The sequence below is a fragment of the Salmo salar genome, chromosome 13 (genome assembly GCF_965601325.2).
Source record: "Salmo salar chromosome 13, fSalSal1, whole genome shotgun sequence".
Classification (NCBI taxonomy): domain Eukaryota; kingdom Metazoa; phylum Chordata; class Actinopteri; order Salmoniformes; family Salmonidae; genus Salmo; species Salmo salar.
This window is the reverse complement of record NC_138303.1, coordinates 42095731-42110573: the sequence shown is the minus strand read 5'-3', so window position 1 is coordinate 42110573 and position 14843 is coordinate 42095731.

Genomic DNA, 14843 nt, shown 5'->3' with positions numbered 1-14843 from the left:
ATGACAGCCTAGGAACAGTGGGCTAACTTCCTTGTTCAGTGGCTGAATGACAGATTTTTACCTTGTCAGCTCAGGGATTCGATCTGGCAACCTTTTGGTTACTGGCCCAACACTAACCACAAGACTACCTGCCACAGATAGCCGACTCCCGCATAGCTGATGTTTTGGTGGTGTCTGAGGTTTAACTGCGTTGTAAAATCGATAAGCAGCTGCTCTTGATCATTGTCACAAAGCCACACCCATCCTACTCGTGATACAAGTTCCGAACGAGAAAATGTAGGCTATATAAACTCAGCAAAAAATGAAATGTCCCTTTCTCAGGACCCTGTCTTTAAAAGATAATTTGTAAAAATTGGAATAACTTCACAGATCTGCATTGTAAAGGGTTTAAACACTGTTTCCCATGCTTGTTCAATGAACCATAAACAATTAATGAACATGCACCTGTGGAACGGTCACTAAGACACTAACAGCTTACAGACGTTAGGCAATTACGGTCACAGTTATGAAAACTTAGGACACTAAAGAGGCCTTTCTACGGACTCTGGAAAAACACCAAAAGAAAGATGCCGAGAGTCCCTGCTCAACCCTAACCCGGTGTGAACATGCCTTAGGCATGCTGCAAGGAGGCATGAGGACTGCATATGTGGCCAGGGCAATAAATTGCAATGTCCGTACTGTGAGACGCCTAAGACAGCGCTACAGGGAGACAGGACGGACAGCTGATCGTTCTCGCAGTGGCAGACCACATGTAACAACACCTGCACAGGCTCGGTACATCCGAACATCACACTTGCGGGACAGGTACAGGATGGCAATAACAACTGCCCTAGTTACACCAGGAACGCACAATCCCTCCATCAGTGCTCACACTGTCCGCAATAGGCTGAGAGAGGCTGGACTGAGGGCTTGTAGGCCTGTTGTAAGGCAGGTCCTCACCAGACATCACCGGCAACAACGTCGCCTATGGGCACAAACCCACCGTCGCTGGACCAGACAGTACTGGCAAAAAGTGCTCTTCACTGACGAGTTGCGGTTTAGTCTCACCAGGGGTGATGGTCGGATTCGCGTTTATTATCGAAGGAATGAGCGTTACACCGAGGCCTGTACTCTGGAGCGGGTTCGATTTGGAGGTGGAGGATCCGTCATGGTCTGGGGCGGTGTGAACCTGTTGTCATTGCAGGTAATCTCAACGCTGTACGTTACAGGGAAGACATTCTCCTCCCTCATGTGGTACCATTCCTGCAGGCTCATCCTGACATGACCCTCCAGCATGACAATGCCACCAGCCATTCTGCTCGTACTCTGTGATTTCCTGCAAGACAGGAATGTCAATGTTCTGCCATGGTCAGTGAAGAGCCCAGATCTCAAACCCATTGAGCACATCTGGGACCTGATGGATCAGAGGGTGAGGGCTAGGGCCATTCCCCCCAGAAATGTCCGGAACTTGCAGGTGCCTTGGTGGAAGAGTGGGGTAACATCTCACAGTAAGAACTGGCAAATCTGGTGCAGTCCATGAGGAGGAGATGCACTGCAATACTTAGTATCTGGTGGCCACCAGCTGCATTGACTTACTTTTGATTTTGACCCCCCCCCTTTGTTCAGGGACATATTCCATTTATGTTAGTCACATGTCTGGTGAACTTGTTCAGTTTATGTCTTGGTTGTTGAATCTTGTTATGTTCATACAAATATTTACACATGTTAAGTTTGCTGAAAATAAACGCAATTGACAGTGAGAGGACGTTTTAGAAATAATGACACCGCCAATGACACCACCAAAACAAACGCTATGCGAATGTCGGCTAAAGCGGATGTGATTGAATAGAGCCCCAAGTGAGGGAGAGTATGGATGTGTGTATACATGTACAGTACCACTCATTCAAGGGTTTTTCTGTATTTTTACTATTATCTACATTGTAGAATACTAGTGAAGACATTAAAACTATGAAATAACACATATGGAAGTAACCAAAAAAGTGTTAAACAAATCAAAATATTTTTTAGATTCTTCACCCTTTGCCTTGATAACAGCTTTGCACACTCTTGGCATTTTCTCAACCAGCTTCACCTGGAATGCTTTTCCAAGTCTTAAAGGAGTTCCCACATGCTGAGCACTTGTTGGCTGCTTTTCCTTCACCATGCGGTCTAACTCATCCAAAACCATCTCAAATGGGTTGAGGTCAGGTGATTGTGGAGGCCAGGTGCAGCAATCCATCACTCCTTCTTGGTCAAATTGTCACACCTTGATCTGTTTTACCTGTCTTTGTGCTTGCCTCCACCCCCCTCCAGGTGTCGCTCATCTTCTGCATTATCACCAGTGCATTTATACCTATGTCCTCTGTTTGTCTATTGCCAGTTCGTCTTGTCTCGTCAAGCCTACCAGCGTGTTTTTTCCGTGCTCCTGGTTTTCCTAGTCTCTGTTTTCTAGCCCTCCCGGTTCCGACCTTTTCTGCCTGCCCTGACACTGAGACCTCCTGCCTACCCTGACCTCGAGCCTGTCTGTCACCCTGAACCTTTCGGACTCTGACCTGGTTAATGAAATTCTGCCTGTCCTCAACCTGCCCCTTGTATTTTAATAAATATCAGAGACTCGAACCATCTGCCTCCTCTCTTCATCTGTGTCGTTATACAAATAGCCCTTACACAGCCTGGAGGAGCGTTTGGTCATTGTCCTGTTATAAAACAAATTATAGTCCCACTAAACGCAAACCAGATGGGATGGCGTATCCCTGCAGAATGCTGTGGTAGCCATGCTGGTTAAGTGTGCCTTGAATTCGAATTCTAAATAAATCGCCAACTGTGTCACCAGAAAAGCCCCACAACACCATCACACCTGCTTCATGGTGGGAACCACACATGCGGAGATCATCCGTTCACCTACACTGCATCTCACAAAGACACGGCAGTTGTTAATAGAAATCTCCAATTTGGACTCTCCAGAGGACAGATTTCCACTGGTCTAATGTCCATTGCTCGTGTTTCTTGGCCCAAGCTAGTCTCTTCTTCTTATTGGTGTCCTTTAGCAGTGGTTTCTTTGCAGAATTTCGACCAAGGTCTGATTCATGCAGTCTCCTCTGACCAGTAGATGTTGAGATGTGTCTGTTACTTGAACTCTGTGAAGCATTTATTGGGGCTGCAATTTCTGAGGCTGGTAACTCTAAAAAAAAAAAATAATAATAATTAAAAAACGTATCCTCTGCAGCAGAGGTAACTCTGGGTCTTCCTTTCCTGTGTTGTTCCTCATGAGAGCCAGTTTCATCATAGCGCTTGATGGTTTTCGTGGCTGCTTATTGACTGACCTTCAAGTAATGATGGACCGTCGTTTCTCTTCGCTTATTTGAGCTGTTCTTGCCATAGTATGGACTTGGTCTTTTACCAAATAGGGCTATCTTCTGTATACCACCCCTACCTTGTCACAACACAACTGATTGGCTCAAACTTAAGGATAAAAATTCTACAAATTAACTTTTAACAAGGCACACCTGTTAATTTTAATGCATTCCAGGTGACTACCTCGTGAAGCTGGTTGAGAGAATACCAAGAGTGTGCAAAGCTGTAATCAAGGCAAACAGTGGCTACTTTGAAGAATTTAAAATAAAAATATATTTTGATTTGTTTAACACTTTATTGGTTACTACATGATTCCATATGTGTTATTTCATAATTTTGATGTCTTCACTATTATTCTAAAATGTAGAAAATAGTTAAAAATAAAGAAAAACCCTTGAATGAGTAGGTGTGTCCAAACTTTTGACTGGTACTGTATGTGATATTTACCTGTATCACCTGTCGCGGCCGGTTACCAGTTACCTGTCACCCACCGAGCCTAGTTGGCAGATCTGAAAGATAGGCACAATATTATCTTAATGTCAAAGCCTTGACTACACACTAACCTAAATTAAGTGTGTGTGTGTGTGTGTGTGTATAGGGCAACCACGCAGCAGACTTCATTTTCCCAACTGCTCATTGTACTTGCACTCGCAAACTGTGGTGTGTGTGTGTGTGTGTGTTCTGTGTTATTGTGACTCAGAAGTGTGTCAACCTGACCACATCCTTGTAGTAGGACATTCAGTGATTAGCTTTGGAAAAAATGACTATCAACATTGTACAGTAAAAAGGATATCAAATATTCAGATCTGGATTGACAAGTTGGCTAAATCATGTGAAGTTACAAAACCTCTCGGGCTTAGTCTACACTTAAATTAAATAAAGGATTTAGGACCTGAGCTCTAGGACCATGCCTCAGGACTATCTGGCCTGATGACACCTGTCCCTAGTCCACCTGGTCGTGCTACTGATCCAGTTTCTGCTGTTTCTCTCTGCGGCTATGGAACCCTGAACTGCTCAGGGCTCACTGGAAGTGTTAACCTGTCCCAGACCTGCTGTTTGATCCTGTCTCTCTCTACCGGACGTACTGTCTCAACCTCTAAATGCTCAGCTATGAAGAGCCAACTGGCATTTAATCCTGAGTTGCTGAACTATTGCACCCTCTATAACCATTGTGATTATTATTTGACCCTGCTGGTCATCTATGAACGTTTAAATGCCTGGCACCTCTCCAGGTTTCTTCCTATGTTGCTGCCTTTCTAGGGAGTTTTTCCTAGCCACTGTGCTTCTACATCTGCATTGCTTGCTCTTTGGGGTTATAGGCTGGGTATCTGTATAAGCACTTTGTGACAACTGCTGATGTTAAATAACTTTGAGTGCTTGTATATGCTTATATTCATGTCAGTAACTCTAAATATGACATTGAGTTATCTTACATTTCCTCAATAGGAAGTTAAGCCAACACTTTTCCTTGTCTTTCCTGCTGGGTACAGGGGGCTTCAAGTTTTGGAAAGACCTAAAGAATTGTAATATCAACAATAATTAGTGGACACATTTATGAATGAAATTCAAGGTGGGTTAGCTGTTTATCATCTGATTGAGAATTGCTGATGATATACTGTACATGTCTTTTCTTTTGAAAACCTACCACTGAACCACACAATTCTATCTAGTGAGAGTACACACCACCGTTAACTTATTTCACCAGGTCAAAAATAACAAAACCTTTTTCAAGGAAGACCTAGCAAAAAGGGCAGAGCTCTCAAGTAAAAGGCATATCCATAGCAGCAGCTATGGTATGGATAAAGACAATGTGACACCACCACATCTGCATGAATGTGTGATCTCTCTATAATATTATCTAATTTAAGCTATTAGCTTAACTAGTTAACTTAGCTCCAAAGAGACAACCAATGACATCAACAGTCTTTTTAACTAAATGTCTATCTAGTTAGCATTGGTTGCATGTAAAACCACTTTAGAGATGATTACAAAGTTTGAAAGCAAAGTTGACTTATTGGTCTGCTGCTCTTCGGAACTAGAGGCATCCACATACCTAGCGTTGTTAGCAAACTTCTATTCGATCAATAAGCCACACCTAGCAAATAAACCATTACCTTTTTTGTTAACCAGATTCGACACTCTTATTGACCTCCATCATAGCACTACATGACCAAAAGTGTGTGGAAATCTGCTTGTTGAACATCTCATTCCAAAATCATGGGCATTAATACAGAGTTGGTCCCCCCTTTGCTGCTAGAACAGCCTCCACTCTTCTGGGAAGGTGTTCCACTAGATGTTGGAACATTGCTGCGGGGACTTGCTTCCTTTCAGCCACAAGAGCTTTAGTGTGGTTGGACAATGATGTTGGGCGGTTAAGCCTGGTCCACAGTCGGCGTTTCAATTGAATAAAATTATTATTTTTTTATTGGAGATTTAGATGGCGTTCCAAGATTAAGACCTATAGTTGACCGGGGCAGCTCTAGCAGGGCAGACATTTGACAAACTGACTTGTTAGAAAGGTAGCATTCAATGATGGTGCCATGTTGAAAGTCCCTGAGCTCTTCAGTAAAGACATTCTACTGCCAACATTTGTCTATGGAGATTGCATGGCGGTGTGCTCGAGTTTATACGTCTGTCCAGAGGCGCAACTTTGGTTTTAGAAGTAGGGGGGACATTATTTATTTTTATCTAGTCGGATAAACACTCCTAATAGCCTACCCGACCACTCGGATGCGTCCGCATGGTCCTAAAGCACACCGGTGCCTCGTTTTGTATCACATTTCCATGATAAAATTGGGGAGGACAAAAATGCAATTTCAGAATGTGGAGGGGACATGTCCCCCACGTCCCAAGTGAAAGTTGTGCCCCTGCATCTGTCAGCAATGGGTGTGGCTGAAATAGCCAAATCCACTTATTTGAAGGGGTGACCACAAACTTTTGCATATATAGTGTATGTGAGTGGAGCTGGAACTGGAGCACAGCGATCCCAATTTGACTGGAGCGTGGAGCGAGATTCCCAAAGGCTGGAGCCTTGGCCTTCTCGCCCACTCCAATTTAGCTCCAGTAGCACTCACTTCACGAGCTCAGAGCATGCCCTGGCCCAGCATGCATTTGTAGTCTACTTGTGTGCTGCTATAGCCCCTTGCTTTAGCTACTGTAATGGAGTTCGCTAAATATTTTCATAAAGAAACTGATAAAACACACAGGTGCAAAATCAAGGTGACTTACAAAGATGATGACCAAGCGCAAGAGAGGGAGTGTGGTGTTGTAGTGTCTATAACCAAAAAATATCATGGAATCTGAAAAGACAAGTATCCCAAAAGCATGATAGTTTTCTTATTACATCCACATTGTAAATGAAAGGAATTAGGTGGTTAGATAACTAAGTGTGTCATTGTAGCAAATCATTTAGAAACTAAAAATCAGATCTCTTAAACGTTTCGTTCATTTTTGTTCTATCTATACAATAGGCCATCAGTTATTTTGGCCCAATAGACCTGGCATATTTCCATGTTCAAAAAGCTTTCCGTTTTGATTGGGTTATTTTGCCTAAAAACCTTTATCCTACCTATAAAAATAAAAGCAACTCTGCATCTCTGCCCAACCTGTCAAGAATGGCCAAAAGGGTGTTTATCATCCCCAGTGGCTCTGCAAGTGTAGAGAGGATATTCTCTACTGCTGGACTGCTCTCCAGGCAACATCGAACGAGCCTGGAGCAACAGACTGGCCAAACTTGTGCTTCTAAAAATAAATTAATAGGCACTAATAAGTCATTTTTAGTATAATTTGTATTTAATTCTAAGTATGTCACAGCCTATATGTGAAATTTATAGTGGTGTAAAGTACGTAAGTAAAAGTACTACTTAAGTCGTTTTTGGGGGTATCTGTACTTTACTTTACTATTTATAGTTTAAACAACTTAATTTTAGTTCACTACATTCCTAAAGAGGTATGAGGTAGGTTTGTTCCCGTTTGGTGGGTGTGGCAAGGTGTGGTCTAGTCAATATGAGTGTGACCATCTGAAATCACAAAACGGGTGTAGCACATAACGGTAACTGCCCTCTGGCCCACCATAATCACAACTTTTTTCAACTGGTCATTCAAATCCTACCCAACTCTATAAAAGAAGAAAAAATAGAATCACCCGTAATAGCGTGAAAGGGGTATGACTAAAAAGAGTGGGTCGAATGTTAAATTGTGTGCATTCTATGTTAGTGTCGATAATAGACTATCAGATATCATGGTCTCTCTTGCCCTTTAATGGCCTTTAGCGGTATAACATTCTGATATATCCTATAGCTGAAAGCCAAATATGCCTGTTTTTATTCTTATTTTACGTCTGGAAGGGTCAAATCTGGGAGTGATTGCCTGTTGAAGGGTTTATTTTATAGATCTGGCCCAGGACACTGTAGCCAAGTAGTGAGAATATAGGTGGTAATCACATAGTTGACAGCATATAATCTTAAATGCATATTTGTATATTATTTACAGTATGGATAGACTTTGACAGATTCCCTGTGGCTCAAATCTTGATCAATACGGCTTTTCACTTGAAGTGCATTATTTAACAACATGTCAATAAAAGATCACGCACAGGCTTCACCCAGAAAATGCATGGCTTATTTAAAAAAAAAGCATAGTTTATAAGCTGTAAACTACAAAACAGTACAGCAGTCATTTATTGAAGTCTACAAGGGCCATTGTTTGTCTATCATTGAGTAATACTGGGCACGCGAGTGGTAAGCAGAAAGTGGCCAACTGTAGACGGAAGTCGAAGAGTAATGTTGGGGCAGGTACATATGCACCGACAGCAAATCATAAAACTTCTGATGTTTCTAGGAAATGCGACAATAGAGTACCACAGAATGAGTCATAATACCCATAAAACCTAGCGGTCAAACAAGGAAATGGTTCCAAATGTTTTTCCGCCATTCATTTTTCCCTTAGGGGATTTTAGAAACATTTAAACTAAGGGCTGTGTTTTGTGTAGGCTTACCCTGGCGTCACATTTTGATAACTGTGTAAATTTCTCTCTAGGACAAGGTGACTTATCAATATATTCGCTTGTATTTACACACCCAAAATTAAATTAGCTGCTAATGTGGCTTTCATAAAGAACTACAAATGCCACGATGATCTGGATGAGACTGCCAAACCGAGGCAAAGGTAAGAATCTCTGGATTAACCATCTAAGGCGATCAAACAGGCAAAACGTCAGAGACAAAGTGGAGTCGCAATTCAACGGCGCAGACAAGAGACGTATGTAGCAGGGTCTACAGACAATCACGGACTACAGAAGAAAAGCCAGCCACGTCGCGGACACCGACATTTTGCTTCCGGACAAGCTAAACACCTTCTTTGTCCACTTTGAGGATAATACAGTGCCACCGACGCGGCCCGCTACCAAGGACTGTGGGCTCTCCCTCTCTGTGGCCAACGTGAGTAAGACATTTTAAGTGTGTTAATCCTCGCAAGGCTGCCGGCCCAGGCGGCATCCCTAGCTGCGTCCTCAGAGCATGTGCAGACCAGCTGGCTGGTGTGTTTACGGACATATTCAATCTCTCCCTATCCCAGTCTGCTGTCCCCACATGCTTCAAGATGGCCACCATTGTTCCTGTACCCAAGAAAGCAAAGTACCCTCCAAGCTCATCATTAAGCTTGAGGTCCTGGGTCTGAACCCCGCCCTGTGCAACTGGGTCCTGGACTTCCTGACAGGCCGCCCCCAGGTGGTGAAGGTAGGAAACAACACCTCCACTTCACTGATCCTCAACACTCAGTCCCCACAAAGGTGTGTGTTCGGCCCCCTCCTGTATTCCCTGTTCACCCATGACTTTGTGGCCAAGCACGCCTCCAACTCAATCATCAAGTTTGCAGAAGACACAACAGTAGTAGGCTTGATTACCAACAATGACGAGACAGCCTACAGGGAGGAGGTGAGGGCTCTGGGAGTGTGGTGCCAGGAAAATAACTTCTCACTCCACGTCAACAAAACAAAGGAGATGATCATGGACTTCAGGAAACAGCAGAGTGAGCACCCCCCTATCCACATCGACGGGACAGCAGTGGAGACGGTGGAAATGTTCATGTTCCTCGGAGTACACATCACTGACAAACTGAAATGGTCCATGCACACAGACAGTGTGGTGAAGAAGGCTCAACAGCACCTCTTCAACCTCAGGAGGCTGAAGAAATTTGCTTGGCAACTAAAACCCTCCCAAACTTTTACAGATGCACAATTGAGAGCATCCTGTTGGGCTGTATCTCCGCCTCGTAGGCAACTGCACCGCCTTCAACTGCAGGGCTCTCCAGAGGGTGGTGCGGTCTGCCGAACACATCACTGGGGGCAAACTACCTACCCTCCAGGTCACCTACAGCACCCGATGTCACAGGAAGGCCAAAAGGTTAATCAAGGACAACAACCACCCAAGCCATTGCCTGTTCACGTCGTTATCATCCAGAAGGCGAGGTCAGTACTGGTGCATGAACGCTGGGACCGAAAGACAGCTTCTATCTCAAGGCCATCAGACTGGTAAATAGCCATCACACGACATAGACTTGAAATCACTGGCCACTTAAATAAATGAAACACTATTCACTTTGATAAATGTTTACATATTTTGCATTACTCATCTCATATGTACACTACTGGTCAAAAGTTTTAGAACACCTACTCATTCAAGGGTTTTTCTTTATTTTACTATTTTCTACATTGTAGAATAAGAGTTGTAACATGTACGCTAATAATCGGGAATCAAGTACAGGGAGTGAATTTAATAAATAAACAAACCATGGAACAAAACAAGAAACACGAGCAGTGTGCAGACATAACACAGGAACAGAATCAATAACGCCTAGGGAAAGAACCAAAGGCAGTGACAGATATAGGGGAGGTAATCAGGAAGGTGATGGAGTCCAGGTGAGTCTCATGAGGCGCAGGTGTGCATAATAATGAGTAAACTGGCGACACCGAGCGCCAGAGAGGGGGAGCGGGAGTAGACGTGACAGTACCCCCTCCCTGATACACGGCTCCAGCCGCAGGACGCCAACCAGCGGGACGGTCCCAAGGACCAGGAGCGGACCGGTCGCTTCTGCCGAGGCGCGGGAGCCTGTAGAGCCAGCCGAGGCGCGGGAGCCTGGAGAGCCAGCCGAGGCGCGGGAGCCTGGAGAGCCAGCCGAGGCGCGGGAGCCTGTAGAGCCAGCCGAGGCGCGGGAGCCTGTAGAGCCAGCCGAGGCGCGGGAGCCTGTAGAGCCAGCCGAGGCGCGGGAGCCTGTAGAGCCTGCCGAGGCGCGGGAGCCTGTAGAGCCAGCCGAGGCGCGGGAGCCTGTAGAGCCAGCCGAGGCGCGGGAGCCTGTAGAGCCAGCCGAGGCGCGGGAGCCTGGAGAGCCAGCCGAGGCGCGGGAGCCTGTAGAGCCAGCCGAGGCATCCCTGGTAGCTTCGGCAATGGAAACCTGACAAGCCAACCGGGGCTTGTGAACATGTCGAGCCAGCTGAAACATCCCCAGTTGCTTCAGCAACCACTCTTGTACCCGACATCACCAGTAAAAAATAAAACATCCCTGTTGCTTCCCTTTGGCGAGGCGTTATTCTGTAACGTGTGAATTTAATAAATAAATGAACCATGGAACAAAACAAGAAACACAAGTAGCATGCAGACATATAACACAGGACCAGAATCAATAACGCCTAGGGAAAGAACCAAAGGGAGTGACAGATATAGGGGAGGTAATCAGGAAGGTATTGGAGACCAGGTGAGTTTCATGAGGAGCAGGTGCGTGTAACGATGGTGGCAGGTGTGCGTAACAATGAGTAAACTGTTGACAATGAGCACCAGAGAGGGGAAGCGGGAGAAGACTCGACAATAGGGAAGGCATCAAAACTATGAAATAACACATATGGAGTCATGTAGTAACCAAACAAGTGTTAAAAAATATATATACTGCTCAAAAAAATAAAGGGAACACTTAAACAACACATCCTAGATCTGAATGAAATAAATAATCTTATTAAATACTTTTTTCTTTACATAGTTGAATGTGCTGACAACAAAATCACACAAAAATAATCAATGGAAATCCAATTTATCAACCCATGGAGGTCTGGATTTGGAGTCACACTCAAAATTAAAGTGGAAAACCACACTACAGGCTGATCCAACTTTGATGTAATGTCCTTAAAACAAGTCAAAATGAGGCTCAGTAGTGTGTGTGGCCTCCACGTGCGTGTATGACCTTCCTACAACGCCTGGGCATGCTCCTGATGAGGTGGCGGATGGTCTCCTGAGGGATCTCCTCCCAGACCTGGACTAAAGCATCCACCAACTCCTGGACAGTCTGTGGTGCAACGTGGCGTTGGTGGAGGGAGCGAGACATGATGTCCCAGATGTGCTCAATTGGATTCAGGTCTGGGGAACGGGCGGGCCAGTCCATAGCATCAATGCCTTCCTCTTGCAGGAACTGCTGACACACTCCAGCCACATGAGGTCTAGCATTGTCTTGCATTAGGAGGAACCCAGGGCCAACCGCACCAGCATATGGTCTCACAAGGGGTCTGAGGATCTCATCTCGGTACCTAATGGCAGTCAGGCTACCTCTGGCGAGCACATGGAGGGCTGTGCGGCCCCCCAAAGAAATGCCACCCCACACCATGACTGACCCACCGCCAAACCGGTGATGCTGGAGGATGTTGCAGGCAGCAGAACGTTCTCCACGGCGTCTCCAGACTCTGTCACGTCTGTCACGTGCTCAGTGTGAACCTGCTTTCATCTGTGAAGAGCACATGGCGCCAGTGGCGAATTTGCCTATCTTGGTGTTCTCTGGCAAATGCCAAACGTCCTGCACGGTGTTGGGCTGTAAGCACAACCCCCACCTGTGGACGTCGGGCCCTCATACCACCCTCATGGAGTCTGTTTCTGACCGTTTGAGCAGACACATGCACATTTGTGGTCTGCTGGAGGTCATTTTGCAGGGCTCTGGCAGTGCTCCTCCTGCTCCTCCTTGCACAAAGGCGGAGGTAGCGGTCCTGCTGCTGGGTTGTTGCCCTCCTACGGCCTCCTCCACGTCTCCTGATGTACTGGCCTGTCTCCTGGTAGCGCCTCCATGCTCTGGACACTACGCTGACAGACACAGCAAACCTTCTTGCCATAGCTCGCATTGATGTGCCATCCTGGATGAGCTGCACTACCTGAGCCACTTGTGTGGGATGTAGACTCCGTCTCATGCTACTACTAGAGTGAAAGCACCGCCAGCATTCAAAAGTGACCAAAACATCAGCCAGGAAGCATAGGAACTGAGAAGTGGTCTGTGGTCCCCACCTGCAGAACCACTCCTTTATTGGGGGTGTCTTGCTATTTGCCTATAATTTCCACCTGTTGTCTATTCCATTTGCACAACAGCATGTGAAATGTATTGTCAATCAGTGTTGCTTCCTAAGTGGACTGTTTGATTTCACAGAAGTGTGATTGACTTGGAGTTACATTGTGTTGTTTAAGTGTTCCCTTTATTTTTTTGAGCAGTGTATTTGAGATTCTTCAAATAGCCACCTTTTGCCTTGATGACAGCTTTGCACACTCTTGGCATTCTCTCAACCAGCTTCATGAGGTAGTCACCTGGAATGCATTTCAATTAACAGGTGTGCCTTTTTAAAAGTTAATTTGTGGAATTTCTTTCCTTCTTAATGCGTTTAAGCCAATCAGTTGTGTTGTGCCAAGGTAAGGGGGTATACAGAAGATGGTACTATTTGGTAAAAGACCAAGTCCATATTATGGCAAGAACAGCTCAAATAAGCAAAGAGAAACAACGGTCCATCATTACTTTAAGCAATGAAGGTCAGTCAATACTGAACAATTCAAGAACTTTCAAAGTTTCTTCAAGTGCCGTCACAAAAACCATCAAGCACTATGATGAAACTGGCTCTCATGAGGACCGCCACAGGAAAGGAAGACCCAGAGCTACCTCTGCTGCATAGGATAAGTCCATTAGAGTTACCAGCCTCAGAAATTGCAGCCCAAATAAATGCTTCACAGAGTTCAAGTAACAGACACATCTCAACATCAACTGTTCAGAGGACGCTGCGTGAATCAGGCCTTCATGGTCGAATTGCTGCAAAGAAACCACTACTTAAGGACACCAATAAGAAGAAGAGACTAGCTTGGGCCAAGAAACATAAGCAATGGACATGGAGGAAATGTGTCCTTTGGTCTGGAGTCCAAATTGGAGATTTTTGGTTCCAACGGCTGTGTCTTTGTGAGATGTGGTGTGGGTGAATGGATGATCTCCGCATGTGTATTTCACACCGCAAAGCATGGAGGAGGAGGTGTTATGGTGTTGGGGTGCTTTGCTGGTGACACTGTCATTGATTTATTTAGAATTCAAGGCATTCTGCAGCGAAACGTCATCCCATCTGGTTTGGGCTTAGTCCCACTATCTTTTTTTTTCTTCAACAGGACAATGACCCAAAACACACCTCCAGGATGTGTAAGGGCTATTTTACTAAGAAGGAGAGTGATGGAGTGCTGCATCAGATGACCAGGCCTCCACAATCCCCCGACCTCAACCAAATTGAGATGGTTTGGGATGAGTCAGACCGCAGAGTGGAGGAAAAGCAGCCAACAAGTGCTCAGCATATGTGGGAACTCCTTCAAGACTGTTGGAAAAGCATTCCATGTGAAGCTGGTTGGGAGAATACCAAGAGTACACAAAGCTGTCATCAAGGCAAAGGGTGGCTACTTGAAGAATCTCAAATATAAAATATTTTCATTTGTTTAACACTTTTTTTTGGTTACTACATGATTCCATATGTGTTATTTCATAGTTTGATGTCTTCGCTATTATTCTACAATGCAGAAAACAGTAAAAATAAAGAAAAACCCTTGAATGAGTACGTGTTCTAAAACTTTTGACCGGTAGTTTATATACTGTATTCTATTCTATTTTACTCTATGCCGCTCTGACATTGCTTGACCATATATTTATATATTCTCAATTCCATTCCTTTACTTAGATTTGTGTGTATTGGGTATATGTTGTAAAAATGTTAGATATTACTGCACTGTCGGAGCTAGAAACACAAGCATTTCGCTACACCCACAATGACATCTGCCAAACAAGTGTATGTGACCAGTACAATATGATTTGATTGAGAATGTTAGCTAAATTTAGCAATGACTAAATTGACTACATTTCTTTAAATGAACAATTCTGTGAACTGTCTCGTGCATGTTTTAAATGGACACAATACCTGTTAGCATAGGTGTCAGCTAGAGATGACATGCAGGAGCTTGCAGGGATTTGTAGTCTTGCATGATGTTTACTTTGATGCTAATTAGCATTTTCAAATCTGAGAGTAAATAGAGCCTAATATATTGATAAAAGTCACCTTGTCAGAGAGAGATTTGCATGGTTATCAAAACGTCACGCCAGGGTAAGCCTACAAAAAACACAGCCCTTATTTTAAGTGTTTCTGAAATTCCCTATGGGAAAAATGAATGGTGGAAAAATTATTGGAACCATTT